General features: G+C 46.8%; 1 long non-coding RNA gene and 1 other non-coding gene across 3 annotated transcripts in view; both read right to left on the minus strand.

Annotated features, from left to right (window-relative positions):
* The window catches only part of LOC123614927 (uncharacterized), a 135,238-nt gene that overhangs the window by 90,546 nt on the left and 17,162 nt on the right, over nucleotides 1-27,530 (minus strand). For both annotated transcript variants that reach the window (XR_012503581.1, XR_012503580.1), the window contains exons 2-3: nucleotides 6,808-6,862; nucleotides 6,626-6,725 (exon numbers count right to left, since the gene is read on the minus strand). This is a non-coding gene — a long non-coding RNA (uncharacterized LOC123614927). The remainder of the gene's footprint in view (nucleotides 1-6,625; nucleotides 6,726-6,807; nucleotides 6,863-27,530) is intronic.
* On the minus strand, nucleotides 27,417-27,489 carry TRNAA-UGC (transfer RNA alanine (anticodon UGC)). Its single transcript has one exon. It is a non-coding gene; the product is annotated as a tRNA-Ala (tRNA).

Below are 27,530 nucleotides of genomic sequence, written 5' to 3' on the forward strand. Positions count from 1 at the left end.
TGTCAGGTCCGGTATAGTCAATAGACTAGGGGTTTTCTCTGCCTGGGTCACTGGTGTAGCCCACGGATGCAAACGCATCACCTGACACATAGTAGGCGCTTCACAAATGTCTACTGAATAATAAGTTTTAAGGATAGTAAGATAAGAAAATGACTGCTGGAGGATGGACCAGAAGAACACCGGTGAGAAAACAGAAATAGTCGGTCGTCCATTCAAATGCTCCCTTTGTGTTTCCCTCTGTTTGCATATTTCAGCACCAACCCCAGGTGTTCGAATGTTACTATGGAACCAAGACCTCGTGATGGTGCATGAAGGCATCTAACCACCGCAGCACCTGTCTGTGAGCCCTACACCGTTGTTCGCTCCGCCAAGATCAGAGACTAGGACGCTCCCATCCCTCACTTTCTCCTTATTTACTCAGCATCTCCTTTATCTCCTTTGAGACGCAGATCTACTCAGATAATATGAGGATAGACAAAAAACAGTACAGGAACATTTAGTAAAGAGAAACATACCAAATACTTTCAATCACACTGAAAGATACCTAATCTCATTCCTCTTTGAAAACATGCCAGTCAAACATGATGGAAATACCACTTCCCAGATTTACAAAACGTACATGTTAATAATCCAGGTTAGTGCATGCAGCAGTAATGCTAATCCTGGCTCATTCTGGTTCCTGAGAGGCAACAGTTAAATTGTTGGAAATAATATAATTTGCAGGATTCCCCCATAGCAAAGTAACTCATATCGGCTTCTAAAGTGTTGACTTGTTTATTTTCCTATTGAATATTCCACAAGCCATAATCACATCCTTTAAAAAGGACTTGGTATTTAAATAGTAATCTCCAGACATTTAAAATTTTAAAAATACACGTATTTGGAATAAAGCCAACTACAAAATAAGAATGGTTTTATTCCTTTGATAACTATGTAAGTTTAAAAAGCTAGGGGTCTAATCTGTTCTTAGAAATAATAATTAGTACATATACGAAAACTAAAAAAAGTGCAGTATTCTGTATATACGTATTTACATGCAATATAATGTGTATATGCAGTCGAACTGTAATAATTCTTCATAATAAAACTGAAAAAGGGAAGAAAACATGTATTTGTTGTTTGTTTGAATTTTATAGCTATGTAATTGTAGATCCTTAAGAACATTAGCAGAGGCTACTGAAAAGACAGTTTAGTCTCCCTCTTAGTTAAAAACACATTAATAAGGACAAAATGTCTGGGGGAGCCAAGGAACTATATTCAATAGCTTGTAATGGCCTCTCATGAAAGATAATATGAAAAGGAACATATATATATATATGCATATGTGTATATGTATATCTACATACATATATCAGTATGCTGTGCACCAGAAATTAACACAACATTACAAATCAACTTCTCTACCCATCCAGCAGCAAACATTTTGGGAAGACCTTCTTTCCTTGGGTTGCCTGTCAAAAGGAAAAATTCTCCATTGAGAAGGATGCCCTGTACATAAGGTACCACTTGCCGAATCTACACTGAGACATGGACGCACCAGTGGAAACATCTGTCAGCTTCTGTTTATCAATCTGGACTTGACTTCCTTTCAAATACCCACATATCAACCAAGAATGCGCTTTTTAACGAACCAGATCTTCATTAAATGCTGCGCTGAGCACATGACTAGGTATATGCAAGACTGAATGATGACTGAATAAATGAATACTACATGGATGAACGAACAAGCTCAGTGAATATTTACGGAACACCCTGGAGATACCAGATGCTGTGTTGGACGTGGAGCCAGGAGTCAACCCCCCGAGACTCGTGAGAACTTACAGAGATCACTGTCTAGTGTGGGTAAAAGGTAGAACCAAGCAAATAAACACACTAAAGGAAAATTCCAGCTCGTGGTAAAAGCTATAAAGGAAACAAGGATTCCAGAATATTGTTCTGATCTTTGGAAGAGAACTTTAGAAATAATCTTCCTCCATTGTTGCCTCAATTTCATTATTTTCACAGCTAATTTTCAAAAATTCTCACCCAACGGCTACTGTCCAATGACCCTTCTCTCATCATGTTTTCCACACTCCTTAGCTCAGCTCACACACCCTTCATGCTTGTCCTCCAGTATCTTCTCCAGCACGTCCCCTACAAGTGGGGACAACTGACATCGCCTCTATTTTTCAAGCACATTGGGAATTTATTTTTTAAAAAAATAGCCGAAGCCTTTTCTATTATGAGAATGCCTTGTTTCTCACTGTCTTCTTCATCAGATTCTCTCTACTCCCTCCTAACTCCCATATCCCCTTCTAGACCCTTTTCAATCACTGCCCGAGTCGCTAAAATAGAGTGTTTATCACCAGCTGCTGAGATGACGTGGCACTGGGTCCCAGCTGAGCTGCACATCCAATAAAACGCACTGAAGACTTTCCAGAGGCAAGACACCAGTGAGTTTTTCATCTTTCTATTCTCAACGCTCAAGATAGTGAATGACATAAAGTATCTGACTGATGGATGGGTGGATGGATGGGTGGATGGATGGATGGATGGATGGATGAGCAAAGCTTCTTCCTTTCTCCTTAGCACGAAACCCCTACCCAGTGGGAGAGTATGTGAGCCAACCGGAGTCCGTCAGCACCCCCAAACGCAGACAGCTCCAGAAGTGACTTGCCATAAACCTTTTACCTAAGCTGGACTAGAGCTTTTCTTAGGAGCTTTTGGACTGAACCTGGTTGGAAACGATTCTTTTCCTTCCTCATTACAGAGTTGTTGCACAGATAATGAGCTTTGAGCTGCTTTTGGCCATGGTCCCTATTTTCCCAAGACGCTTGTCTGGAGAAATAAAACTAATGCACAGAAATGAGAAACAAGAAGAAAGGGTCCAGTTATAGCTTCATCTCTGGTTCCAACCATCCCCAAGTCCCCAGCCTTCTAAAGATGAGTTTATGAGGCCCAACCTTCCTTTCCACCTTTTCTTTCTGGAAGCAGAATTCCATTCTCAGATTCTCACCCAGCAAGTTTCACCCTGGAGGTAAAGACTTTCCAGGGGACATTTACCGAGTTTGGGAGACATTTTTGGTAGTTTCAAGCACGTGGTTGCCACTGGCATCTGGCAGATGGTGGCGAGGGATGCTGATAAACGCCCTAGAATGCGCAGAACAGACCCTCCCAACGAAGGATGATCAGACCTCAAATGTCAGGCTTGAGAAACCGAATCAGTTCAGACTCATCACTTACGACAAGGAGTCTAGCTAGTACATGCATGCCTGGGACTTGTAAAAGCCATGCCCTGAGGCTAAAGGCTACCCTCCACCCCGGGAGGCTAACTGGCAGGTTGCATCTGCAAGTCAATCCCCCAAACATTCATCCCCCAGCGGAGGGAGTCTCCCTGCTAAAAGAATGGATTTCTATTTACAGCGTCTTCCCTGCGATGCATGTGAAAAGCACTTTTCCTCCTTCCTTAATTTTGCTCTCTTCTGGCGAGGTTACACCACCAGCTTTGAAGTTAAATCAAGTAACAACAGAGCTTATTAGCCTTGCTTTTTTTTTTTTTTGAAACATCTCCATCCACCTTCCATGGTTTATGCAGGCTGGCGATGTGGGCCGATTGATTTGACTTAAAGAGCTCCTTCCTGGAGAGCAGACGTCAACTTTTCTGCAATTTGCAGCCTCCGTGCTGTCAGACAGAGCCCGGTCCCTGAGGCTCTATCGATCAGTGAGGGCACTGACTTTTTAATGAACCCACGTGCAATGCAGAATCTGAGTGGCCTTGCATCGATCCGACCTCAGGGGGTGCCTTCTTTGCACAGGAAGCTCCCTCTAAGCGTTTCCCATCTCGTTTTGTCTTTGTGATTTTTGCTCCGCTGTTCACCTCCTCCTCAGCCCACACCGGCACGAGATGCTTCACACCCACCTGGCTCCGCACGGACTTGTTTGCTCCCACGTGCGTCCCCAGAGGGTCAAAGACTCTGACTGACCTTAGGACGCTCACCTGAACCCTTCAGCATTCATCAGGAAACTGGTGTTCGGTCATGATGCGTGGGGCCCTGCCACTAACACACCCCCAAGTTACAACAGCCGGCAGGTTCCTTCAGTGCTCCTATCATTTGCATCATCTTGGGTGGTAGCGCACGGCTGACACAGCACAGACTCTGGGGTGGGGTGAATGGGGCTCAAAGCTCGTTTTACTGGTTGAATATGTGAGTGATCTTGCCACGTGAACTTCCAGAGCCTCAGTCTCTTCCTGCGAAACGGACATGACATCACTTATATCCTAAAGGACTGCTGTATCCAGCACTTTAAATAACCAATGAAAAGGGCCCAAGGAGAGGGGCAGGCGCCTGAGAATCATTCAGCAAACTCGGTTCTCCACTCTCTGCCTTCCGGGCTGCTGTACAGAAAGGACGATCTGAAAAACTTGGGGACGTGGGAAAATCTCTTATTGAGACAGGAAGGGAAAGGGGGCAGGGCATTAAAACCATGACACAGCCACGGAGGACAGGGTACCCGGATAAAACCGAGATGGCGGAAGAGTCAGCGTCCAGTAGTAGACCCTGCCCTCGTGGCACACCCAGAGGCGCCGTGCCAGTTCCCAGGCTGACCAAAAGTGGCCAAAAAGTGGGCCAAATCCTGGGAACCCTCAGCCCTTACCCAACATAGTGGGAATAGTCCTTCCACTAATTAGCATATGAAATCTCCTGCCCATAAAAACTAACAGCCCCGCCCTCGGGGCCGCGCCCCCTCCTGGGTGAGACGGCCCACACCCTGCCCAGGTGTGCATCTACTTTTACTTTAAGCTAAACACCCCCACACCTTGAGGCCCCGCTCTCTTGCCTTCCGAGGCAGCCCCCACTCCGCCTCTGGAATGTGTGTCTCACTAAATAAATTAGCTTTCACTCTGCGATGGCTCGCTCTTGAATTCTTTCCTGCACGAAGCCGAGGACCCTCACTTGGCAGGGCGTGTCCCAGGGACTCGCCTGGGACCTGGGACGTGACCCTCTTCTCCCGCCCAATTTTTCTTGCGACAATATTGGTCCTAAAGGACCCTTCAGTTGCACAGAGTAAGTATTTTGGAAAGATTAAGAAACCAAGCCTTGGACAGAGGAAACGACCAGCCCGAGGTAACGGGCAGTGTAGTAGAACCAGGATCTGAATCCACGCCATGTGACTCCAGACTCTGCTGTAGGGACGTCTATGCAGCTATCTACCCACATACAATCACAGCGCTGAAGACTGAAATGCGTCGTCACCAATATGGAAGAGAAGGGAACAGAGTACCTCAGGCTGATGGAGAGATTGAAATGTGGGCACAGAAGTAAAGGAACAGAGAACCCGGGAGAGCAGAAGTGAACAGACGGTGGGGGGAAGACGACGACTGTTTACAGAACCTGATTTAATCATGAGGACGTTCAGGGCAGGAGGGAGTAAATATAAAAGGCTCCTGGACTCCGGGTGGCACTCAGAGGGAGGGAGGGAACCGGGCCCTCCTGGAACTGGGAGAGAGCGCAGATACGCCCCGTGGTGCTCGGGCCACCTGCCCGGAGCTGCCCCCTCGTCTCTGCCACACTCGGCAAAAGGCCAGGCCACTATCTTGTTCCATGTCAACTGGTGGGGAAACTTCAGTTTCCGACACACATCTTTAGAAGCACCTGGGTCTCTCCTTCGTAAGGGGAAGCAGCTTCACCAGGGGAGTTTTTTACAGAAAGATCAGCTTTCGGAGATGGAGGCAAGTGGTAAAAACCAAGCTCCATGAAGAAGGTGCCCTCCGGGGCTGGCCGGCTTCCTCTGCCAGGGCTGAGGCGAGGCTGCGAGGTGAAGGCGACGGGAGGACAGTCTTGCCCCAGAGCTTCTAAGTGTCACTTTGTGTTAGAACAATGGTTACAAAGGGAGAATCTGACAGCTTTCGTGCTGTGGCTGTTAGCACCTTATAAAGTTTGGTAAAAGGAGCCCAATAAGGGCTGAAATAGGTAAGCTATGCCCCGCACTGTCCTCAACACACCTGGACAATTCTCTCCTGTTTAGGTTTTTAACCTTCCAGAGACACAGCCAGAAGCCCCCTGAATTAGTCTTAGAAGCAGCAATGCAGCTTCTAGGAAAGAGTTCCCTCTCTCATAAAGCAGAGAGTCACATGGCTAGAAAGTCCCTTTTTTTTTTTTTTTTTTGCCATGACTCCTTTCCTGTTTGGGAAAGGGGTTTGTGTGAAGGGATGTGATGCCTGGAACTGTGGCAGCCACTTTGTGCCCATGAGGAAAGGCTTCTCCTTAATATGTGTAAGGATAGAGGGAAAGAAACACAGAAGGCATCTGAGACCTCAATGAGAAGGCTGAATCTTGTTACGTAAGACATTAAATGCATTTATTGTTTAAGCCTCTGTTACCTGTGGCTCAAAGCATCCTTAAGAAAAGCAGCAACAGCAATAGTAATAATCGACCATAATCATGATCGTAATAAACCTTAAATTTGCTACATGATTTGCCTTTTACAAATTGCCAGTTACGTAACGAAATGCCTTACTCGCTGATGTCGCCCATTTTGCCTCAAGAGGCACCTGGAAACATGGACGCTGGTTGACTGATTGATCAATAATGATACTGTGTTATTTTCATAGACTGACAGGGCTTGGGAAGTGGCCCAGGCTTACCTTTTCTGTGAAGAGGAAAAAGCTGAGATTCTTAGCATTGAATTGACTTGCTGAAGGTCATGGAGGCAGTGATCCAGAGAGGAACCTCACTTTTCTGTATCTGAGGCAAAACAGGGTGTGGTTATGAGCACAAAGAGCAGGACACCAAGTGCCTGGGTTCAAATTCCAGCCTGGCCACTTACCGTGTGTGACATTTTGCCCCAGTTACTTGGCTCCTCTGTCCCTCAGTTTCCTCATCTGTAAAATGGAGAGAGTAGCATTACCTCCTTCAGAACTATCAGGCCCTGAATTCACTAAGATCCATGAATTCCTTAGCAGGGTAACTAGTCTGTAATGACCGTTCCAGAAATATTACCTGTTGTCTAATTCTAATGCTATTTCTCCTATCCTGGGAGGCATTTTTGAAAGAGAGCAGGTACGTTGAGTTGGGAATTTATTACTATTTTTGACTGCCCAATAATCACTCTTGCTTCTTTTAGGACAATACTCTGATTTTCCTTTGAGGAACCCCCACTCCTCACTTCTCAGTCCAGGCCGACTGGGCAAGGCTGGACCCAGGAGCGGACAGGTGACCCAGACCTGGACAGACACGGTCATGCCCTTGACCAAAGCCATCATGTTGGACGTGGGATGTGGCCTGAAATGCTTCAGTCAGAGCCAGTTCCAGGGCGTTTGCCAAAATTCTTAGGAAAGAGAACTTCCCTTAATGCTGGGCTTGCCGGGTGGAGAAGCTGTAAGCGCAGGATTGTCGGGGACCCATCGGGGTGACCTTTCCCGCAGGTGATTGTAACTGAGAGGAGAAGAGAGTGGAACATCGGGGAACACGCCTGGCTGGTGAGCCAAGGTCCCTCGGTCTGGACCATTTAGGGACATGAGCCAACACCCCGCCACTTCTCTTCATCCCACTGGAGTGGAATTTCTGTCCCATGAGACAGAAGGAATCCCGGTTAATACCCCTGGTAGCTTCTGCAGGAACCCAGCAGAAGGAACAGGAAGCTGACTGACTGCACGTGGCAGGAATTTATACTCTGAGTACAGCACCGAAACAGAAGCGAAGGTCTTTTCCCTGCATGAGCACAAAATTAACACATCTCCAAAAGAACGAAGACCCTAAGAGCAAGGGTTAGACCACGTGTGTGATCTGAGGCAGCTGCCCAGACCCCACGCTCCGGGAGCTTCGCCGTCCTGAGAAAGGAGCTTCGGCTGGCGGAGATGAGGAGGAGGAGGAAGTCCTCGGTGACGTTTCTGGCTGAGGAGGGAAGGTGGGAAGCTTGCGGCTTTAAGAGCCACTTTAAAGGATTTCAATTAAGAACGTTAGTTCATGGGAGGAAGGTAGAGCTCAGGGACAGAGTGTGTGCTTGGCATGCACGAGGTCCTGGGTTTCGATCCCCTGTGCCTCCGTTAAAAATAACTAAATAAACCTAATCACCACCCCCCGCCAAAAAAAAAAAAAAAATTAAAAAAAAAAAAGAATTAAAGAAAAAAAGAATGTTATTTCTTAACTGAGGTAGCCAAAACAGCAGTGAAAAAAACTGTCTAATTAATACTGAAATCACACTCTACACAGCAGGAACAGAAGGTTAAGAACGAAACACCTACAGTCCAGCCAACAGGAAATATATCGTGTATCTCCAATTAGGAAGGAATAATAAATGTCTAAATTACTGATATAAAGAAAGACAGAATTAGGCCATAACATCCAAATGGCCTGACATTTTATACTTAAATTCCTGGCTCCTGGTGACAAAGGAAAAGAAATCCATGCAAGTAATTTGTAGGCAATGTTATTTAGCATTGATGGCCGAGGAGGAGACACAGCCTGGAGCATCACTGAATATTCTGTGTGTCTCCTTCTAAATCAAGTTAGCATCATTCTTTTTTTTTTTTTTTTTGCCATTATGTTGTTTATTGTGTTTACTCTACACTCAGGTATTAAATGCTGGAGGAGCGTTGATTTTACGAAGGGGAGGGAGAAATGGGGAAATCTCAAGCTTGTATTATGTTTTTAATTGATTTACTTTTAAGATAGATACGTAATTATTTGCATACTGGGCTGTGAGAGTCCAGGTTAGCAGCATTCTGCCTTTCTCTTCAGAACACCCCTCTTAACCACAGCAGACAGGGCACCTTCCAGAAAGAGCAATGTACAAAAGGTGTCGCGGACTTACTTTCAATTTCACATACTTTTCACGAGTCACCAGGAGAATCCAGGGCTCTCAGAAATATTTTTCATCCTTACCCACTTCTGTGGATCCATCTTCTACTTTACAAAAAAAAAAAAAAAAATTGTCCCCAAAGAGTAAAATAAACTTATCAGTCACCAAGCAAAATTTGCTTGTAGCCCTCTTTAAGGAGGTGGGTGCACTGCTTTATTATTGTAATTGTTAAATCAGCAACATTTGAAAATCAAGATGTTGGAGAACCACTTCTAAAACGGCGGCCTCCCAACATCTGCTCCTCTCGTAAAGAAACGAGAACCCTGGCGAAATGGCCAAAACCAACTTTTTCAACAACAAAACACCCAGGGAGTGAAGAGGGTCAATTTTTCTAGAATTTCCCCATGACAGTATTTAAGATACCAATTTTCAACAAAACTGTAGGCGACATGAAAAAAAAGAAGAAAGTATGGCCCATTTGCCAAGCAACTAGATCTAAATCCAGCAAGACTGTGTTTCAGAAATAAAGGAGAAATTAAGAGATCTCCAGGTCAACAAACACAGAGAATTCATTGTCAGTAGACGCATCCCATATTATTAGTAAAGGAAATCCCTGACAACGAAAAGGTAGACTTTTGCAAAATGGATTTAAAAACGTTATCCAATTGCATGCTGTCAATAGGAGCTACACTTGAGATTCCGAGAGGTAAGTAAGTTGACAGTTGAAGGATGGGGTGGGGAGGGTGTAGCTCAGTGGTAGAGCGTGTGCTTAGCATGCACGAGGTCCTGGGTTCGATGCCCAGTCCCTCCTTTTAAAAAATAACTAAGTAAACCTATTACCCTCCCCCCGCAAAAGAAAACAAAAAAGGACAGGGAAAATATCACACAAACAGGATCCCAGAGAGAACAGGAGTGACCATACTAACATCAAACAAAACGGAAACTTAGCAACGACAAAGGAAGATATGTGACAATGGTAAAGCGTTCAATACATTAGGAAGAAAAAAGTGATGGAGACACATGTGGCTCAATCTAGAGGCATAAATAAATAAGCAGGAAATTCAAAAATAATCTTTGAAGACTCCAATATTCCACTTTTAATATTTTCAAAATAGCTAGACAGATTATCAGCTAGGAAACGGAAGATCTATGCGTGACTATTAAAAAAACTACACCTAACATATAAATACAGAATACTCCACTCAACAACAGAATGTGCATTTTGTTCCAGCGCACATAGAACATTCTCCAGGATAAACTGTATATTAGCCATCAAACAAGCCCCAATAAGTTTAAAAGGATTGAAACTAGGCAAATTATTTCTTCAGATCACAATAGATGAATTTTGAAGTCAATAGTAAAACATAATTTAGGAAATTCATGTGTGTGGATCTTAAACCACACACTCTCACTTTCTTAAACATAACACCGAAGCACATGTCACAAAAGAAAATAAATGGATAAAGCGGACTTCATCAAGAATTACAATTTTTTTGCTTCCAGAAACTCCATCAAGAAAATGAAAGGACTGTCCACAGAACCGTAGAAAATATTTGCAAATCACATAACCGATAAGAAACTTGAATCTAGAAGAATTTGTACAAGTCACAATTAGAAGAAGAACAACCAAATATAAAAATGGGCAAATTACTTCCATTGACATTTCTCTAAATATGTTATACAAATAGCCAATAAGCACATAAAAAGATGTTCCTCGTTGTCACTGGGGAAGCATGAATCAAATCAACAGTGAGATACCACTTCACACGTATTTTGATGGTTAGAAACGAAAAAAAAAAAAAAAAAAACCAGACAGTAACAAGCGTTGACAAGGGTGTGGAGACACTAGAAACTTTATACGTTGCTGGTGGGACTTTAAAAGGTCTCACCTTTGGAAAACAGTTTGGGAGTTCCTCAAGACGTTAAACACGGAGTTACTAATGGCCCAACCACTCTGCTCCTAGCCGTCTACCCAAAAGAATTGAAAATATATGTCTACATTAAAGCTTGTACAGATATTTTTCATCATAGCCAACAATGGAAACAAACTAAGTGTCCACCAGCTTATGGGTAGATAAACAAAATGTGGTCTGTCCATATAATGAATATTATTTAGCTCTAAAAAGAAAGATGTATTGGTAAATGCCACAATAGGATGAACTTTTAAGACACTGTGCTAAGCTAGCCTACGCGATGCTATGTTACGTTATGTTACCCGAAAGAAGCCAGTCACGTTGCATGATTCCAATTCCATGACACAGCCAGGATTTAGCAAATTCATAGGGACGGAAGGTAGGTTGGTACTTACAGAGGATGTGGGTGTGGGAGGTGATAAGGAGTGACTGTTGAGTGAGTCTGGTGCTGCTTTTGGGCGTGATGAACATATTCTAAAATCTGATGGTGGTGATGGTTCCACCACTCTGCGAATGTACCAAAATCCAGCCAACTCTACACATGAGAAGCACAAATTTTATGATACATGAAGTATATCTCAATAAAGCTGTTTTAACAAATCCAGAGGTTTTCTTTTAAAACTGGACTTCAACTTTCCTTAAGGAGAAGGAGTTCTGCCAACACTGGGCTTGCATTCCTGTTTGGAAGAGACTGAATTAGCTGAGATGGGGCTATGGATTTTAGCTGGAGCACAGGCAGTGAAAAAAATATTCCTATGGTTTCCCATATTCTCCACCTGGCCCCCTACACCCAATTATATGACCAGACGAATCTCCATTGGCCATGAATATGGCCAGCCCTGCAGGAGAATGCTTAATTCCTCCTTACACTTTAGAAATACTGTATTTAATTGGACTTGAAGAGGGACTGGAAGGAGGAAGGACTGCATTCATTACTTGTTCTATCAATTTTATATAAACTCACACTTAGTCAAAACCCTAAAAATCACGTATTTAAAATTTCTGTGCCTCTGTTCCCATAGCTAAAACAAAGCTAAAAATAGTACCGAGCTCCCGTGGTTGCTGTAATATCAAATGAATTTATATGCGCATTACGTATGTGTGAATGAGAATGTCAGCGTGCATATCAAAGTGCCCTCTGTATAGTACTAACGTCTAGTAATAACAATAATGTTATTATAATTATTTTTGTCGATAGTAGTCTTCAGAGCAAGACAGTCCTGGATAATACAGAGATAAATAAGACATGGTCTCTGCTTTCAAGAAGGTGAAATTTTGGAAGTATATACAAGACCTTGTGGTAGCTCACAGCGAAAAAAATGTGACAATGAATATAAGTATGTTCATGTATAAATGAAAGACTGTGCTCTACACTGGAATTTGACACAACATTGTAAAATGACTATAACTCAATTAAAAAATGTTTAAAAAGTCAAAGAATGAGATAAAAATAAATGCAATATAAATACAAAAAAGAAAGTGAAATCCCAGGGAAGAGGCAAACCCCTTCCGTGAACATGTTCGTACCAGGCTGCTAAGAGAGGTGTTTGCACGGGGCGGTCTCAGCACAGCACAGAGAACCCTTGGGGTGGGAGAGGCGAGGAGGAGGAGGCTTTGCAGAGAAGACAGACCTGAGCTGGCCCTGGGGAACGACTTGCAGTTTTTCAGGCGCAGGGAGTGGAAGAAAAGAGGACGCCCCAGAGAGATGTGTATTCAGGAGAAAGACAGGCACGTGACGGCAGGTGTGGGGACCTAATGTGGTCCAGGATATCAGAGTCCGGAGGGCCTCTATCGGGAATGGAAAATCTGAGGGAAAAAGTCTGACTGTGTGCTTTTAACCAGAGAAGACCCTCAGGATCCAACTTGTCATAAAACCATCATGGCACCTTTAGTTCCACGAGTCAAGGCGTTGTCTTTGTGCGGAGAGAGCGCTTAAGCCAGTTTGATGTGGGTTTCTACTACATGCCACCAAAACATCACAATTATTTTAAAAATTGACGGTGGACTTGTCAGTCGCCACTGCCCACCAGCCTGGTGCCGGTTCCTCCAGCCAGAACCTTCTGTGAGGTGCTGACCTCAGTTACTGAGACTCAAGCATGCCCCTCTATAGGACTCTGTTCAAGGCGCACGTCACCGGCCATTCTCCCTGCCTGCAGAGTCAGCCTGTTAAGGAAACCTCGGTGGGAGAGCTTCTTTGCAGTCACTGCGCAGTTAACCCAGGAACTGCAGCTGCCGTATTGAAGCGGCTGACGCTCCCCAGAGGTGACACTGGGTTCTATTTAGTGACCAACGTCCTTGACGTTTCTGAGCCAGCAGCAAGTCACAGGAGACTTCCTCTGCCTTACCTCACCCATCACAGACCGAGGTGGAAAACAAGATGCTTTCCTGGGGCAGGGGAGGCTTTAAACATGTTAATGCAACTCCTTTGAGCACTTTAGCATCTCATTAGTGTCTTGTCCAGCTGACACCGAAGCCTGAAGACTTAATTATTGCTCAGTAAGTTGGCAGGCGCTACCTTCCAGAGCAGCAATCATGTTTTATTTATTTCTCGCCAAGAGTGAAAAAAAAAAAAAAAAAATCCGGTCCCAGGCTGCTGACTCCTGACTGGTTCCTGGCGTTCTGGAAGCCAAGGTTCACTGGCAAACAATTCAGTTCCAAATAACACGAAAACATGAGCCCAACTTTCAGCCTGAAAGGTAGACTCTCAAAGGTTACGACACAATCACACCCTGAAAAATCACATTTCTCTTCCGTCCCCAGAAGACCTTCAAAGAAACTTAGTGAAATGAAGAAAACAGGCTTTATAGATGTGGATGGAAACACACGTGTTCTGAAAATAAAAAAAAAATAAATGAAGCTTATCGTAACTAACGGAACCCTTCGTGGAAAAGCAGTATCCGGGGTACTTTTCCTAATAGTTTTAAGAATGTCCTGTATCTGCACAACACACTGAGAATTCCAGAGCTGATGCGCACAGCTCTGACCCCAGCAAGCACCTGCGGGTCCACCACCAAGCAGCTGGGTGATTTCAGGCGAGTTACTTAAGGTCTCCATGCCTCTGTCTCCACATGATAAAGTCACAAGGTAAATAGTAATTTGTGTGTGTGTGTATAATAGCTACCTCAAAACCTTACGCGGCTTCAATGAGTCCGTCCATCAAACGTGCTCAGGACAGTGCCCAGCGCACAGTGACAGCTCCCGAAATAGTAACCATTTCTTTTCATCAGCCGGATTCTACGCCTCTAAGGGCAGGAGGCACCTGCAGCCCAACTTGGTGGCTCACGAAGCTCCTTGTACGTAGCTCTGCTCAGAGAAGGTCATCTTTATCCGTATCGGAACAAAAGCATTTTATTAAACCTAAGAATACTTGGATCATAATCCCTCAGGTCTCAAGCCCAAGTCAAATCGTGAATGAAGATGTTCTGAATACCAAGCCACGCCTCCTATGAAGATTTCCAACATCGGGACGTTCACTGGGGATGTTGCAGCAAAGACTATGGACCACTCCTACAGGCGCTCACTGCATCTCTTGACAGCCTCGTGGGCTGACCTGTCTCCCTGAAATTCAGTCAGTAAGAAAGCATTGTGCAATGTCTTCTTTTATAAAGTTCATTTTATTTTATCCTTCCCAAACCTCACAGTAGAAATAACACTGTCCACATGTTTCACAAATGAGTACTTTCATTACTGGGGCTAAGGAGGAAAACAAAGAAAGAAAAGAGGAATGAGAAAAATCTAATTGACTCTCTGACTCCCCAGCACCCTCTTTAAAATGAGATTTTGGTCTCTGTTGTGCCAGGAAATTTGGCCACCGTGCAAGTTCAGAGAGAAATCGGAAAAAGGTAAAATTTGACATTTGCGCTTCTAAGAATTCAGGTCCTGGAGATCTAAGAGAAATATACTAAGGACTTCCCAAAGGTCACCTGGACTGTTGACAGTTTTCCCCTACACAGTCACCTTGGAACTAATATTCTGTATCAGGATTAATGCCATCCTTCTACAGACAAAGGAAGTTCAAGTTCAAGTTTTAAGTTCAAGGAGTTAGCAAGTGGGGAGGCCAGGGCTGGATCAAGCTGCTGGCACTTGCAAGTTTAATCCCCAGACTATGTGATTTTTTTGTTGTGATGGTGGTTCTTTATCTTGAGCCAAAATTGGTTGCCTTTAAAGTTCCACTTTGGAATCCACTTAAAACAAACAAACAAAAAAAACTCCACTGACATGATGAGTCTTCCCAACCCTTAAGAAGAGTTCTCAGCCCTTCCCCTTCCTCACAGCCACGAGCCTTCTTCCCGCCGCACCAGGTAAACACCGACACTTTCTCTGATTTATTCTCCTGTGGTTCCGTCTCTGGGGCCCTAGGCACCACCGTGAACACCACTGAGAGAACACATTCCTGTGAGGCACAAGACTTCACCACACGACCTGGAATGACAGAGCGTGTACAAAGGGGCAAGGGACATGAAGTTGGACTCCCAGATTGCCCAAAGCAAGGGTAGAGCATTCAGGGTTCAACATTCTGCTCCAGGGAGTCTCAGCATGGGTCTTTTGGATAGGGCGAATGTTAATTTTGAAGATGAGTTACTGAGGGACACTCTTGATTTCCCCCCCACGACTCAGATCTTTCTGGAAATTCTGGCCCTGACCATTCTATCCTTTCATGGCTCACTTCTGACAGAGACCAGGGTGCAAAGGTCACATTCTTCTGAGCTACGGTTTTAGGAAACGAGGCGAGCAAATCTGAGGAATGGTGCACGTAAGTACAGTGCAAACTTGACCTTCTCAACGATCGATGTGATAAATACGCTTTTTCTTCTCTTTTCTATAGAAATGTTTTGCTTTACATGGACATTAAATTTGGAACTAATAGCTACTTGTCAACGGGTCAGAAAATGTGGAGCAAAAATTTGAAAACATGATCATGGAGCTAGGGAAGGTGAAATATTGGCATGTTTTATGTGTGTTTTTTTGTTTTTTTGTTTTTCCCCCATAGATAAAATTGCAGTCATTCATTTGTAACCACATGTTACCTGAACATATACTCTTGTCAAATTTCTATTCTGGGCTTGAAGATGATAAAGCAGCAAACGATCAAATGGTACAGGGATGAATTTGGAAGAATCCATTCTCACCAGGGAGATTCAACACCCATAAATAAATATTTAAGGCATCCATTAAGGAAGGGAAGATCTGAGGAACTGGGGATAAAATGAATTCATTCAAGTTTGGACAAAAATATAGATGCGAAGATAAGTCCTTAGGAGCAGAGCGGAGGTTTCCCTGAAAAAAAAAGACCTTCAGCCTGTGTTTTTGCAAGGTCAGCTCCCATCTGAGTTTCCAGCTCCGCTTCCTGACAGCCTTACCCTGTGGGTTTCCAGCTTGTCTCGCCAGCCCCTACCAGTGCCCAGGGGGATCTCCTATAACAACTCACTTAACATATGCATGCACTCCTGGTTCTGTTTCTTCCCACCTGGCTGGAAAGGTGGAAGCCACGGCTGGCCCAGTGGCACAGCCAACATCACAACAGAGACACTTCGAAGTCAGCATCCACTGTTGGCGCCACCACGGTATCGTTGCAGCCAGCGACCTGCCCCAATGAATGAAGTTAAAATGTTCTCTTAACTAACCCAGAAGGAACATCTGAGTGTAAAAATCAAATTCCGAAAACCTTGATTCAAACAAACAAACCGGCAAGAATGACCAACAGAAGCTGCTTAACTGTGCTTTGCACGATGTGAAGTTGTCTTGGTAGCAGAAATGACCAAGGAGTCCCAGAGCTCATGGATACTGAGCACAAGGCTTGTGGTGTTTCCTACACTGGGTCGCCCTGTGGCCAGAAGGCCCCAGGAGAAATAACCAGCTTCGTTCACCTTCTCTCCACCGGCCTCCCCAGGCCAGCCTCCGAAGGGAATTCTCCCAATAACTTTATTTCATTTTTCTCCCTTTGCCTCAGATGTTATGATTGACTTATGATTTATAAAACTTCAAGGCAGCTGTAAACTTCAACTGGAGAAAACCTAGGGGTTTTGTTACAACTTCAATATAGATTTTTAATTTTAGTGCCAAGCCTCCGCTACCTCTGAAGCTTGCCTAGCCCACCATTTAAACTCCGTCTTCAGAGTCTTTGATCACAGGCTCGCCCGCTAGCATATGTTTTTAAAATCCAGCTAGCTACCGGTCCCGAAGAAAATGAAGAGAGATATTTCTAATAAGACAGTACTTAGAGGAAATGCCATAAAAATTCAGGCAGGCTCAGAGCACAGCTCTTGGGTCAAAGAGGGAAAAACAGGAGGAAGCTTCCATGGTCACTCTGCCCGTGGACAGAGAACGTCCATCAGTGGTCAAGATGACCTAGACGGTAACGTCCACCCATCCAACCCCCTCGGGGGGTCCCTGCAAGGAAGATGGTGGGCTGGCGGGCTTCACGTATGGTTCAGCAAGTTTTCTTAGTTGAGTAAATACTTCTTCACGACTTGCACGGCAGAATATAAAACAGATGAGCTGAAACCCCTCCATGGAAAGCCCGAAGCTGGGGAAGCAGTAACAAATATAAATGTTCCTCCTGTAGAAAACGGTGGGGCGGGGGGGGACTGGAAAGTCCAACGTTCACGTCCGGCATATGGCGAGTGGCCATCTCAGGAGTGCTGAATGGATGTGAAGCCAGGCACCGGTGCTCTGCTTGACACTCGTTTGGAATTTCTCTTTTCTGATGTCCATCCCCCTGGTAACGGCAAGAGGGACCTTGGCGGCCACGCTGGGTCGCCAGAAACAAAGACAGACTCGCCGACATAGAAGACAAACTTATGGTTAATGGGGTTGGGGGGGGAGTGGGAAGGGATAAATTAGGAGTCTGGGATTTGCAGACACAAACTACTGTATATAAAATAGGTAAACAACAGGGACCTACTGTACAGCCCAGAGAACTATATTCAGCATCTTGTAATAGGCTATAATGAAAAAGAATATATATACACACATATATGTAAAACTGAATCACTATGCTGTACACCAGAAACTAACACAACACTGGAAATCAACCATACTTTGCAATTTTTTAAAAATTTAAACGAAACCTTTGCACTTTTTGCTCCCTGTGCCCTGTGCTTCTGCCAGTCCAGGTGGACCTGCCTGTGCACAGACCACCACGCTCAGTGCACAGTAACCCCCACAGGAGGTGCCGTGATCAAGCCCATTTTATCGGAGGGAAAACCGAGGCTCAGACGTGATCACTGATGTGCCCAAGGGCAACATGGAATAAGCAGCAGGGTGGGGGGCAAGCAGCAGGCGCCCAGCTCCAAAGACCCAGCTCTCAGCGAATGCCCCAGACCGCTTGATGGAGATGGATTTTGTGAGAGGGAGGGACTTCTACTGTCCCAGAGGCCGCAGGACAGATGTGGTGGCTTTGTCTGTGTGGGTAAAAGGCGAACAGGACGCCCCGCGCAGCCCTGCCCACTCCCCGTCCTACTGCATGAAGGGTCAGAGGGAGTCAGGAGTCTCCGGCTCTGCAGCCCTGGCCTCCCCCGGCAGGGCTCTGAGGAGGGGATACAGCTCAAGACAGATGTTCCTGCCTGTCTCACCGGTTAAAAAAAAATCACTTCATTTGTGGCCCCGGGCCAAAAGGGAGCAGCTGAGGGTTCCTTAGGGGGGCCCTGCTCTGCGTGGTGAGGGGGAGAAGAAACAGGAGAGACACGAGCGGGACTGAGCACCGGCACCTCCCTCCTAAACCCTGGCATCTCCCACGTCACCTTAATGGCAGAAAAGGGACGTACGGACACGACTCAGCCCAGGAGCCTGAGATGGGGAGACCGTCCCGGAATACCCAGGTGCACCCTGAACACAGCTGCGTGTCCTCACAGGAGGGGGCGCAGAGGACAATGTGACACAGAGGAGAGGCGAGGCAAGGTGGCCTGGGGAGTGGAGACGGCGGTGATGCGGCCACAAGCCAAGGAGCCGGAGGGGCCAGGACCAGGGTCTCCCCTGCAGCCTCTGGGGTGGGGGGAGCCTGGCCCTGCTCACCTTGTGATTGTGAGAGGACACCTTTCCGCTGCTTTTGAGTCACCCTCTTTGGGGTGATTTGTCACAGCAACCCCAGGAAAAAAATGGCCCATCAAGAAAGAGAGAGGAGACTGTAAACACACAAGCGAAGCGCACGAGACGGCTGAGAGGTGGGGAGAGACAGTTAGAGAGACCCAGGAATAAAAGAGAGGCTGGGGGAAGACGTCGAGAACGCCTGAGTTTGAACAGGGATGGATTCTGCATATATACGCCCCGCTCCTCCATCATTCACACACCCCCAGCGCCAACACCGAATAATGAGTGTCTCAGTGTTTCTCTCTTAATTCCTTCCGGGCACCTGAATCTATTAGCAGCTCGGCCGAGCCCTATCTAATTACATCTGTAACCTGCTAATGCAGCCGTCTTTGTTGACCAAGGGAATCTGCTTATGCAGCTTAGGCCAAATTAAAACTTCAATGTGACGCCAAGTTGCCCCCGAACGATCGTGCAAACATCAGTCATTTAATCAACACCTAAACCTGGTGAGACGGCGCGGCTGCGGGCAGCACAGACCTCACTGAGGGCCCGCGCGCACCTGCTCACGGGTCCCTGGTAGGTCCGCTCACAGGGGAGACGTGCTGGGTCTCGGCTGCTTCCCAACCCTCGGGGACACCGTGGACACACCCCGTTTCTGGCTCTCTGGACGGGGATGGGCCGGGGGAGGAAGCCAGCGCGGGAGACAGTGATAAACAGATACAGACCGAGGAGCGAGTGCCTGAGGGAGTCAAAGACGGAGAAGCAGGAAGGCAGACGGGAAGACACCGGGGAGGAAGACAGCAGAGAGACAGAGAATGAGGACGACAGACTGGCTTAAAAGAGAGATGCCCCAGGAGAGACGGCAAGAGAAACGAAGGCCCGCAGAGCAGCGAGATGGCGAGACAGATCAAGAGTCGCAGAGAGTCAGAGAGAGGTGCGGACCGAGAGGCAAAGGGGCCTCTGGCGCGGGACGCCTGCAGTCACGTCCGCAAGGCTAGCTTTTGGTTCCTAGTTACAGCAGAGCCAGCTCCATCGTGTCCTTGCCCGTCTCGGAGCGTGCAGGTGGGCCCGTTTCTCACGGCTTCATGCAGCGAGACACGATCTCCTCAGTCCCTGGCATGCACCCGGCTAGAAAAACACAAAGTCTGATGGCCCTCGTCTTCACGGACAGAAAATCTCTCTCATCCTCCGACAAACACCTCAGTGGTTTGGGGAAATGATTTGGCGTCCCATTTTTTAAAAATCGCCAACTTCTCTTCAATGGAAAAACAACGGGGGAGATTTGCAAATGTTAGCCACTATATATAAAAATAGACTTTAAAATAAAGTTCCTTTTGTACAGCACAGGGGACTATGTTCAATATCTTGTAATAACCTTTAGTGGAAAAAATATGAAAACGAATATATGTATGTATATGCCTGACTGGGACATTGTGCTGTGCACCAGAGATGGACACATTGTAATTGACTGTACTCCAAGAAAAAAAGAAAGAAAGAAAAAAAAAAAAAAGAAAGAAAAAAAAAAGAAAAAGAAAGAAAACAAGAGAAAAATAATGGGGGAGGCGGGTGGGTATCGCTCAGTGGTCTAGCGCATGCTTAGCATGCACTGGGTTCAATCCCCAGTACCTCCATTTAAAAAAAAAAAAGGAAAGAAAAAAAGAAAGAAAACAGAAAAAACAACCATCTTCTTGGCTCCCCGATTAACAGAAAAAACTCACATCGGCTTATTATTATCAAGATCATCAGAAAGGTCTCATTTTTGCCTCCAAAGGTTCTACGCCAGAAAATGACCCTTATTTATGTTCCCGAGGGAAAAAGAAACGCAGTTAACGCTCTCCTCTCCGATGCTCTCCACGACACCCTCTTCTCTAAAATGTGTCCTGGTCTAAAGGGATCGCAGGTCCGAGGAGAGGCTTTTATAACACCCTGCCTAGCCCTGCATGGGTCGGCGGTGACCAAACAGGGTCAATGGGGTGGGGGGGGACAGTCCCACTGCCCACCTCTTCCAGGGAAGGAAAATGAGAATGTTTACGGTTGCACGGTGGTGGGGGGCAGGAAACCGAAGGCAGCTCAGTGATTTCCTTTGGTTTGCTGATCCCGAAAATAAACTTCTCTAAATCCAATTTGGAAGAGGGGCGCTGGGGTAGTGGTTTTGGGTATTTGATTTGCGCTGATCCTGTTATGAGACAGGGAAGAAATAACCCTGAATTTAATAGATCAATTTGAGGAGCAGTTCTTTTTATCAGGAAAGCAGGTGGAGCGTGGCAGGGGGTTAGAGACAGCGACTGAACCCAGGAATTTACAGATTTACATGGGGTGACGGCCAAGGGGCTCGCCGACACCCAGAGGTCACCTAATTTCCACGCTGACGTGTCATGATGGAATTTCTAAATGGCTCTCAATGGTGACGCTGTAAATGCTGAAACTCTCCTGTAAACCCCAGAGGGCAGGAGAAGCTTGTGATCTCGGGACGGACGCTGGCTCCACCTAGAAACCATCAGACTGGCTGATGGTCATCACGTGAAGTCCTGCTCAGTTGCTGCTTCCTTTTAAACGGAATCTTCACTTCGAGAAATAACCCGGTATCGTGTGCAGTGGGGTGGACCCACGCCACACGCGCAGCAGCTATGATTAATGACTTGACCTAAGGAAGTCTGGCATGGGTCTGTGATGGTCATCGCACCTTCTTTCCACGGCTTGTCCTGCCTCTGAGATCACCTTTGCTCCTGTGAGTCTCACAACCACCACGGGAGGAGAGCAGGCAGAGATGATGATTCCACGGAAATAGACAGGGAAACTGAGGCCTGAAGGTCAACTGGCTCGGCCAAGGTCATGCATGAAGTTTAACCTAGCACTAAATGATTTTCCTAAAGTTCTTTTTACTTTTTTTTTTTTTTTTTTTTACCAGGGGGACTAATTCTGGTTCCTTCATTCTGCTACCGTGACTACTGAATGTAAAACTATCAAAATCATCTAAACACACAAAACACGGTCCTCCTCTGAGCTGTCGTGTTTGCTGTTCCCCTGCCTGGAACCATCCCTCCTTGGGGGGATCTCCCTGAGCAGCTGTCCTCTCCTCCGGCCTCCCTGATCCCCTTCCCTGTGTTGTACTGGGTTCTTTATGACTTGTGTCACCATCTGTGGGTTTGAAGCCTCAGGAGCTACCCAGGTGGTATCAGAAAGCAGTTCCATTCCTGGAGGATAGGGACAGACAAAAAGAGGAGGCAACCACTCCAGACGGGTAAGTGGTGGTTTAACAGGCAGGGAACTTTCCTCGGGGGCTTGTCTTGGTTTCCAAAGGACCAGGAGATCTCAGCCCACCCACCCATTGCATCTCAGAGTTTATAGAACCCCTTCCTGGGGTTCAGACACCCACATAGTCCCAAGGTCTCCACCACACCTGCTCTGTAGAGGTGGGTCCTTGAAACAGCTCCCAGGGTGGGCACAGTGGGCGGAGCAGACATCCCAAGGACAGAGCAGGTGAGGGACCAGCTCGTGGCTCAACCAACAGTGGTCACATCCTCTCCCGGACCTCCTCCAGCACCATCTCAGCTCCTCATGTATGTGTCTGTATCTGGACATACGCACGTGATGGCAGGTGGATTAGCAGTTCTTTTGGCACCATGAGGCGACAAGTATGCAGACCAAAAGAATCTCAGAGATTCCAGTCCTGACAGCATAGAACCACAGAGCCAAAGCAAAGACTGCCTGCCTCCAGACCTCCTGCCCCGAAGACAAATACAGAGCTGTGTGTTTTAGCTCCTGTGGTTTAGCTGTTGTGTTACTCACAGACAAAAGCATTTCTAATTGGCACAGGCTGGCCACAGACAAGAATAAAAAGTAACATGAGCCATTCCTCCCAGTGACTTAGTAAAGCCCAGGACAGGAGAAAGAAACAAAAAAAAAAGACAGATGGGACACTAGCATCCTGTGGAAAGGGGCAGAGGAGAGAGAGAGGGAAGAGGGAAGGTGGGAAAAAAAATTAGTTGACCAGTTGATCACCTTGTGATCCTATCTGTTGGGAACATGGGATTGGAAAACATTTCTTGTGAGACACAGAGAATCTCTAAGGTAATACAACACTGGAGGGGACAGCCTCTTCGCTGGGAGGTGAAATGGACTTTCATGTATTTAAGTTAAGTTTTTACACCTTCCTCCGCCAAATCCACGTGCCCTTTTGAGAGCCAAAAATCACAGCCGCACGGGGCCGTTGTTTGATGGATTGCCCTAAGTCTTCCCAACCTTCCGAATTGTGTGGCGCCTTATCTCACGTCTGAGTCCTCCTCTCTTTTATCTGAATTGGTCCAGGCAGTCCCAAGTTAAAAGACAGAGGCTCGGAAGAGAATAGCCTTTCTGCTTGAAAAGTTATCACGTTATGCAACCTTGATAGATTTCTCAGCTTGAATTCATCAAACCGTTCTTGGCTCTCTATCTCAGCCACCATCACCCCCGCTGCTTAATTCTTCAAAGGGCTGTGCTAATTGCTTTTCTGCCTCCTTTTTGCTAACACTGAAACAGTCTCCACGAAACAGGTGCACTTTCCTTCTGCTGTTAACTCTGCGAGTCCCAAGAACCTGCAGGGAGGGGGGACGCAGGTCCTTCTGCAATGGTCTTCTCACCTTCAACCGAGGTGCCGCTGCACCTGCTCTCTCAAGTCACCAGCGGGGATGTCCCGGGGGAGTTGAAGGGCACTTAATGTTGATGACAAAGAAAGGATGTGTGCCTCGAGGGGTGACCCAAGAGGAGTCCGGCTCCCCGGTCGGAACTGGAATTGCCTGGGGGACAGAGGACAGCAGCCTTAACGCACCCTGCCCCCCACTCCTTAAGACAGGCGTGCACTTCTCAGGGGCTGTGGGTGTGACTGTGCAGTGTCGCCCGTGGATGGGCCTCCGGGACTCTGCGGGCGGCTGACACACGTTCGCGCAGGTGTGGGATGTGGCGGGACCTTGGGTCTGAAGGCGGCACGGAGGACCCACGGCCACCGTTGCCCAGATGCCCTCATCTGTGGGCACACATTTTACTACACCCATGTGGTCTTCCAAACGTGATTTGCTTCTGCTTTGCAATAAAAGAAGAAGGGGGGGGGAGACTTCCTTGATACTTTAAGCCAGTTCAGGCCTGATTTCCCAAACTAACTGAACACCGAGGAACCCTAAATCGATGTGTCCGTTTCACTTTCTTTCCCCTCCCCGCCCTTCCCCAGCCCCGGCTCCCATCAGTGTTTCCGGTTCCTCACTGTTTCTCTGTTTACCTTTAGGTAAAGATTACAGAAGGACCCAGTGTGTCTGGACAATCTAGAGGGCTGCATGCCATGTCCCACGGTGCAGGGAGAGCTGAGAGCCAGCTCCCAGGAGAGGATGGCTGGCATGTTTTTTCCATCTTCTTGCCACAATAGAAAAGGAATAAACCCGTATTCCTCCTGCGGGTGATGCAGTGAATAACAAGTCACAATGTGACCCGTGCCTCGCACCGCAGGACGTGAGCGGGCAGAGGATGGGTGGGTGCAAGCCTCTGCAGCCCCTCAACCAGAGAGGCACCGAGCTACTCAGATGGATGCCCCCCAAAATAAAGGAGGTCAACCTTGAAACCACCTGGCAGCTGAGTCAACCCGCAGCTTCTGGTCACCGCTTTGATAGCCTCGTGTCACAACAGGCTGCCAGGTCTGTCTTCCGCAGTGGTGCTTCCATTTATAGTTTCTAGAAGATGATTTATTCCTGGAAACTGTCTAAGGGCTGAGTTTCCTGCTAGCCAAAAGCAACTTTAAAAGGGGTCACGGGGCAGGGGGTGAGAAATAGCTCGGTGGTAAAGCACGTGCTTAGCATACATGAGGTCCCCGATCCCCAGAACTTCCATTAAAAAAAGCAAAATGAGTAAATAAAAGAGATCATTAGTCATAATAAATGTCCCTGACCAAGGATCCTTCGGTCCAGTCCAGAATCCCCCCATTCAACTCCACTCAGGGGGAGGAATGATCTCAGGGCTGCCCTTCAAGATGGGTCCGAGCCATTTCCCTGCCACCGGCGCCCCCGACCTCGACGAGGACAGCAGCCTGCACAGCAGAATCCTCCCTCCCAGCCTCACCGTCCTCCAATCGCCTCCCCACGCAGAGCCAGACTTGTTGCAGATCCAACTGTTGCAAGCATCCAGAAGTAAGACACTGCTTAAAACCCTCAGTGACTTCCCAGTGTTCTCAGGGGAAAAGAGAAAAAAGAAAAAAACAACCACCCTCGTTCCATGATCCTGGGAGTCTGTGCACGACTGGGCATCTGAGTGCATCCCTCATCTCGCTCTGCCCGCCCCCCAGCGCTCACTGCGCGCCCGCCCTGCTGCCTTGTCCCCGTTCCCGAAATAACAGGCTCCCTCCTGCCTCCAGCCTCCGCCCACAGGCTCCCCACAGCAGTGAGCTTTTCCCCCACCACCGCTCAGCTTTGCAGGCTGTAGCTTAAAACCGTGTGCACACAGAGTAAGTAGATTGTTTCAAACTGTCGACTGCAGTCCACGAATACAGGTATTTCCTCTTTGTCCACGCGGTGGGTCTCGAGGAGGAAGAGGTCTGCAGAGACGCAGCACCAGAACCTCCCTCCCTTCCCGGGAGAAGGACACCCAGAGCCCACGCCACCCCGACCCGCGTCCCGGCGGGCTATGGCACCCCCAAGTACTCAGATCTTTGAGAGCAGAAGGTAGAAAAAGAGGGACACACAGAGAAAGACTGTTCTCTGTGCCACAATTTAGTGTGATGACCTCACCAAATGTACTTTTCAAATATCTACCGTGTGTCAAACACCATCTTAAAGAACTGTGTTGAGGTGTACAGGATCTAAGATGGAATGCATGTATCTTACTTATTTTTAAAAATATTTCATGTATTTATTATTTTTTTATTTTGGCAGGGGGGAGGTAATTAGGTTTATTTTTTTTTTAGAGGAGGCACTGGGGATTGAACCCAGGACCTTGTGCATGCTAAGCATGTGCTCTACCACTGAACTAGACCCTCCCCACAGAAGGCATGTGCTTTAAATACCTAATATTTTGTAAGTTTCAACCTCTGTATATACCTGGGAAATCAGGACTAAAATCAAGACAAGGTTGAAAACAATTTACCTCTCCCGCTTTCATCCCTCCACGCCACCACTCCCTGGGACTCAGCCAGCTCGGCACACAACCTCTGCTCTGATTTCTGAAGCTGTCGACTTGGGTCACAGTCTGTACTTCCAGAAAGACGGACTCACACGTCTCCTGCAGGACCCCTTTCAATCTGCATCGCTCTCGTCAGATCCGTCCACGTTGTCGCGTGTATCAGGAGTAAATTCCTTTTTCGTTGTTTAGATGCATTTCTCTGTAGGAACGCACCGCTGGTTGCCCAGTCCCCTGTTGATGTGTGTTATTCCCGGGTTTTGGCAAGTGCAAACAAGACTGCTATCAAGACGCATGAGCCAGTCTTTGTGCGGACATACATCATTTCTCTTAGATAAATATCTAAATATCTTAGAGAAATTGTATGCCATTCTTAGGTATCTATACATACCTGATAAATTTCAGTAGAATGGCTGAATCCCAGGGAAGGTATATATTTAACTTTCAAAAAACACTGCCGGGCTGTTTTCCAAAGCAGTGGTACCATTTTACTCCCCCCGCCCCCGGCAGAAAGTTCCAGCACCCCCAACACACACCCTCACCAACACTTGAAATGGTCAGTCTTTTCTTAAATTGGAGCCACGCTGACAGCTGTGTGGCGATACCTCACTGTCGTCTCAATTTACCTTTTCCTAATGACTAATGGCGTCCAGCGTCTTTCTATGTTCGCCCATTCACTTGCCATCCACCCATTTCGTGACATCAGGTGTTCCACTGTTGTCAGCATCACAAACGTTGCCTTTTGAACCGAAACTCACAGGGAAAAGACTGAGCGGTCGGCCCCCGCCTGGGAGGAGAAAGCGGAGTGGAAGGGCAGTGAAATGAGGGTGAGCCTTCCGGTGAGAAATGCAAGTGGCCTCCGTCCAAGTGACGCCTACCGGCAAGGCAGGCGAGAGGAAGGGTCTGCCCAGAAGACAGGGCGCACGTCCTGGGAGGAGCAGGATGACGACCTGGAACTTGGAGGTAATCTGCAAGGTCTCTGCCCAAATCAGATACAGCCTGTGAACGCGCCGCCTCTGGACCGGAACTGAGGGAGGCAGGGCAAACATTCTGCCGTGTGGGAGAGGCAGGTGGACAAGCGGATGAAGCAGGTCTGGAGAGGCACGGCGCTGTTTGTCCGGTGGTGTGCTGATGGACACATGGACGCTAGGGCAGACTTCTGCATACTTGGCCACCTGGCCAGTTCTTTCAACTCTATGCCTCAATGGCCACATCTGTAAAATGGGCAACCAAAGCACCTGCTCATGAAGTGTGATTATCATTATGACCACTGGAGGGCACTGTCCTGTCCGCATGGGGCTGCAACTCCCAGCTTTCAGTTCCTTGTTTCCAGAGTGGGGAGGTGAATTCATTTTTGCCATATCTTCATTTTTTTTTTCCACGATAAGCCAGAAATCTTGACTTCAAGTAACATTCCTAAATTCAAATCTTTTTTTTAAAGTGGGATTGCCCTTTTTAAAACAATTTTTTTTAATTTCTTTTTTTAGGGAGAAGTTAATTAGGTTTGTTTATTTATTTACTTACTTATATACGCATTTATTTATTTATTATTATTTTTAATGGAGGTACTGGTGATTGAACCCAGGACCTCATGCATGCAAAGCACATGCTCTCCCACTGAGCTATACCCTCCCCCTGCTAAATTCAAGTCTTTTAATGTCCAAAAATGGAAGA

Source organism: Camelus bactrianus, chromosome 32 (assembly GCF_048773025.1).
Source record: "Camelus bactrianus isolate YW-2024 breed Bactrian camel chromosome 32, ASM4877302v1, whole genome shotgun sequence".
Lineage (NCBI taxonomy): Eukaryota > Metazoa > Chordata > Mammalia > Artiodactyla > Camelidae > Camelus > Camelus bactrianus.